This window comes from Carassius carassius, chromosome 6 (assembly GCF_963082965.1).
Source record: "Carassius carassius chromosome 6, fCarCar2.1, whole genome shotgun sequence".
NCBI lineage: Eukaryota > Metazoa > Chordata > Actinopteri > Cypriniformes > Cyprinidae > Carassius > Carassius carassius.
Genome location: NC_081760.1, coordinates 14,893,316 through 14,898,792, shown reverse-complemented (window position 1 = coordinate 14,898,792; position 5,477 = coordinate 14,893,316). Strand labels below are relative to the sequence as shown.

General features: G+C 41.8%; 1 pseudogene; it reads left to right on the top strand.

Moving 5' to 3' along the window:
* The first annotated feature begins 2,671 nt into the window (after window positions 1-2,671).
* LOC132141883 (sodium/myo-inositol cotransporter-like) lies at window positions 2,672-4,920 on the top strand (annotated as a pseudogene).
* Window positions 4,921-5,477: the final 557 nt, after the last annotated feature.

Below are 5,477 nucleotides of genomic sequence, written 5' to 3'. Positions count from 1 at the left end.
AATCTAACCCTCATACTTGCATAACAATAGCAGTCTATTTATTTAGTGGTCCAAGTTGAAGCCAGTATGTATATTAATGACAATATGGGACAAATATAATGTCATTTAGTGGCGGCAGGTGCAGCGCGCTGCTATTAGATGTACAGTCAGACAAAATGATGTGCACAGTTATCAAAGGCGCGAGTGCACATACAGTCGTGGGAAACAATGTGTTCGGCAATTAAAGACGGGACAACGCAACGAGTCTGTCGATGCGCGTCATTGGAATCAATGTGCTCAGTAATTAAAGAGGCAGGGCTGTTATTCGGTTCGTGACTTCCTTTACGGCAGCGGTTCTCAATTCCAGTCCTCGCGCCCCACTGCTCTGCATATTTTGCACGTTTCTCTTTGTTAACACACCTGATTCAGATAATCAGCTCGTTAGCAATGAACTCCGTGCATGAACTGTGTTCCAATTGTTCATTGCTCCCTACTCCCTGAGCAGGGGAAATCTGTTGAAGTTTACCTCACATCGAAACATTCATTCACTGATTTGGACTGCAACTGAGAACCGCTGCTTTACGGGAAACGCCGAATATTCAGAACACCGGCGCAAGGCTGCTCACAGCGCTTGGTCACGTGTTGCACCAGAACCGTTTTCGGAACCGAAACTTAGAAATTGCTCACGGTTCCGGTTCTTTTCAAAGAACAAAAACAGTACTGAATAAGAACCGGTTTTTGGTTCCCATCCCTAGTGACAAATTAAAAGGACAGCGTTTTATAAATTGTAATACTCTCTGCAGACATCTGACCAAACTGGTCTGCATGGGTGGACTTAACTAATAAGTTAGGTAAGTGGCTGCTTAGCGCCTTGGGGAATCAGGGTATCCCATCTGATATTTGCAAAACATATTGGGCAAACGCTCCAGTGTGTATTTGTGTTCTGGGGAGCGTCATATTTTCAGAGGTTTTTTGTAATTTTTTTGTTTGTGAGTTCTGCAAGCTTGCGAATCCTTTCATTAAAACAATGTGTAGATACTGTGTAAATAAGATATTCATTGTACAGTGTAGACAGTTTCATTGATTAACAGAACGCTGTGAGATTGCGATGAACTGATGTGATGTTAATGTCTTTTTCAAAGCTATTTATTTTCTCTCTTTCAGAATCCATTGCTATATGTGGCCAGCCGAATTGTATGTCCTGTTCTATCAACACCTAAAAAATGGCATCAACAATGGAAGCAGCAGATATTGTTGTTGTTGCCATGTACTTCGTTCTTGTCTTGTGCTTTGGCTTTTTTGCAATGTGGAAGGTGAATCGAGGTACTGTGAGTTGATACTTCCTGGCTGGTCATTCCATGAACTGGATGATGATCGTTGCATCGTTGTTCGTTAGTAACATCGGCAGTGAGCACTTCATCGGTCTCGCTGGCTCAGGTGCAGCAATCGGTTTCGCTGTAGGTGCATGGGAGTTCAATGCGATTCTACTGCTACAGCTCCTGGGCTGGGTCTTCATACCTGTTTACATCCACTCAGGTGTGTACACTAGGGCTGTCAATGAATATTCTAAATTCGAATATGTATTCGAATAGTTTTAAAAAAACGAATTTCGAAGGTGAAAATTAATATTTGAATAAAAAAAATAAAAAAAAATGTGGAAAAAAAGGCCCGCGGTAGTAGAGGCGTGGTTGTCTGCTTTGCGAGTGGGCGTGCTAGCGCGCCTGAGGGTTCAGGGACAGGTCACAGCCTCACAGGAGTCGCACTGTCTGGCACAGCATCACTGCTGAAAGTTGACGCGTCTTCATGGAAGATGCCAGCATGTGCAGAGCCCAACTCGACCGCAGCAGAGAAAATGAGGTAAAATTGTTGACCCGCGCGATAAAGTTGTATGCAAGCTATTTAAGCTACAGTTAGCAGTTAGCATACCATTCGACCACTAGCAACATGAGGTCACAATCACATCTCAAAAATGTGCACCCAAATGAGCATGGCATAATGTGTGGAACTCCAGCTAAACAGTCACGTCTTGACACTTAACGTTACTTTGCATCGCTCGCCGCAAGCACTTTGTCGGCAACACGACAAGAGGCCATAACGGATAAAATAATTTCGTTCATTTGTAAGGACATGAGACCGATCAGTATCGCGGATGGGGCACGCTTCGGGGAGTTCTGTCAAGCAATGCATCCGAGGTTTGATTATTTATCGTTTCATGTCAAGGAAAAGTTCTATGTTTACCACAGCACAGCTTGCTCGGAGCATTCAATGTCAGTTCTATATGCTGTAAAACTTCAATTAATATTAATAATATTTGTTTCAATCACTAAATGAAGCCTGCTATATTTGGGACAACAGTCGCGACCTTGAATTGCTTGCACAAAAATTTGTTTGTTCATTTAAACCATTATGCGCAGAGGACGTAAGGGTGAGAGAGCGTGAGGTCTGCAGTCTTGGCCATTAGTTGATTTCCTTGTTTTTGTGTAGGTAATACGTTGTCATATGTTTAAACTTAAATAGACTATCTATACAAGTAGTTATGTCTCTTTGTATTATTTTTGCCTGTTATTGACGTAATGCGCATCATTGACAACATGCGCAACCATATGTTCGAATAGTTCGAATATTCGTGTATTTTTTAGAGGGAATATTCGAACGTCAATTTTGAGCAATTTTGACAGCCCTACTGTACACCATGCCGGAGTACCTCTCCAAAAGATTTGGTGGTAAGCAGTTAAAGGTTTTCTTTGCATTCCTAATACTGCTCCTCTACATTTTCACCAAGCTCTCAGTGGATCTTTATTCCGGAGCACTCTTTATCCAGGAATCTTTGGGCTGGAACCTGTACATATCTATAATCCTGCTCATCACCATGACCGCCCTTCTCACAGTCAGTCACAGGCGGCCTGGCGGCGGTCATTTACACAGACACTCTGCAGGCATTCCTCATGATATCGGGAGCACTGTGCCTGATGGCTATTAGTTTAGTCAAGGTAGGAGGTCTTGAGGGTTTGCGCACCAAGTACATGAATGCCTTTCCCAACATCACTGCCATTGAGCTAGAGAAAAACATGACATACTCAAATTCCTGCCATGTGCATCCTAAGCAAGATTCATTCAAGATCTTAAGAGGTCCGTTGGACAAAGACCTGCCGCGGCCTGCTTTTCTTCTGGGCCAGACTCCAGCCTCGATCTGGTACTGGTGCGCAGATCAGGTCATAGTCCAGAGAGTCCTGGCAGCCCGAAATATTGCCCACGCCAAAGGATCAACCCTGATGGCCGGCTTCCTAAAGTCTTACCAATGTTTATCATTGTGATTCCAGGAATGATTTCGCGTGTGCTCTTTGCTGATGAACTCGCTTGCATTGGTCCGGAGCACTGCATGGCAGTCTGTAACAGCAAAGCTGGTTCCACTAACATCGCCTATCCTCGCCTCGTCATGAACATCATGCCTGTTGGTCTACGAGGGTTGATGATGGCGGTGATGCTCGCCGCTCTCATGAGCGACCTAGACTCAATCTTTAACAGTGCCAGTACTATCTTCACCCTTGATATCTATAAGATGATACGTTACCAGGCTTCCTCCAAAGAGCTCATGGTGGTGGGACGCATGTTTGTGATCCTCATTGTGGCCATTAGCATAGCTTGGGTGCCATTCATCGTTGAGATGCAAGGTGGTCAGATGTTCCTCTACATTCAGGAGGTGTCTGATTACCTTACGCCACCTATTGCTACACTGTTCCTGCTTGGCATTCTCTGGAAACGTTGCAATGAGACCGGTGCATTCTGGGGTGGCATCGTGGGCTTCTTCCTAGGAGCCGTAAGACTCATTCTTGCCTTTGTTTATAGAGAGCCGGACTGTGACACAACTGATGTCCGCCCTGCTTTCATCAAGGATGTTCATTTTATGTATGTGGTGGCTGTATTGTTTTGGGTTTCAGGGCTTGTGACAGTAGTCATCAGTTTTTGCACAGATCCACCAAGCAAGGAACAGATTGCTACGGCTACTTTTTGGGGACTACGCGACAGGAATCAACCCGAGAATGGCCAAATTCATCAGCTGTCTGTAAAAACAAAAAAAGAGAAGTCAGTGGATGAAGTGGAAATTAAACAATCATCTCAGGTTATTCAAACTGGGTCTGAAATACCTTCAAATGGCCACTTGGAGTCTCAACATACCCACAAACACCAGGGCATTGATCATGTAGGTGGAGATAAGAGACAGTGTGTGAAATGTTTTGAGTGGTTTTGTGGTTATAATAAGAATTCTGAGGAAGAGGAAACACATTCACCTTTTGGAGATGACAACAGGAATGATACTGAAATGCTCAAAGAACCTCCAAAAACCAAAATTATCCTCAACCTTGGTCACTTGTTAGTGTGCACACTTGGAATATTTTTGTTTGTGTACTTCTCTTTGTAATATTACTGATTTTATCTATTGATCTATCTAAGTTTACACAGCAAACATGTTATATTGATATTCTTATACATTATACATATTATATATCTAAGGTGTAATTAATTAAGGTGTAAATTCTATTTTTAATAGTGTTTTGCACTGTAGTGTTGCATAATGTACAACTCACATTGTAATGCCAAGTATACTGTATTAGTGATATTCTTTAGTGCTGGTTGCCAGTGCGCTGCCAGTACTGTACAATTACATGTCAGATATTCACATTATGAAATGACTGCTCTGAAGGCGCAATCAAAGAACTGATGTCATTGCATGTGACATTAAAACAGCAAATATCTAAAGATAAGAAACATCTTCAGTTTTTGTAAACTTAGTGTTCATCATCAATCAACAGTATTTTTGGCATAATGTTGATTACCACAACTTTAATTTCCACTTTTTCTTTTTTTCTTACCATTAAGTCCCTATTTTTCTTGAAACATCTTGGTTGGATCATTTAACGGAACAATGGATGTGAATGGGGCCTGCATACTAAAATAATCATAATAATAATAATAAAAGCTTGGTAACCATTTTGGGTAAAAAAAAAAAAAAAAAAAAAAAGGATGATTTCAACAGCTTTACAGAGGAATTGTCATTTATCTTTTTTCCAAAAAAAGACAAATTTCCAAAAACATTTGCCACATTAACTTCCGTTATAAGTGCAACCATGATTTTAGCTTTTGTTCTAGATTTGTATTTAAAACAAGGGATGATTTTTTTTTTTGGAAAACAACATTTTAACAAGTGATGTTTCACAAACGAATTTCGGGAGAAGCGTGCACGGATAATTATCACGGCCAGTTCATCATCATCAGCAATTACACTGGTTACCAATCAGCTCGAGAAAACGCCTATAAATAATCAAGTACATCCTACCTTCGTTATCTCTCAACTTTCAGAATTCGGTTTCGCGCAGTTTGCCATCTCATCACAGACCCAATTTTGCATCCAACGAAGAGATCTAACGTTAGACCGGGGATTTTTTCAGATCTGCTGCAATTCGCCGGCCCCATGATCACTCCTATCCCGCCTAACACAG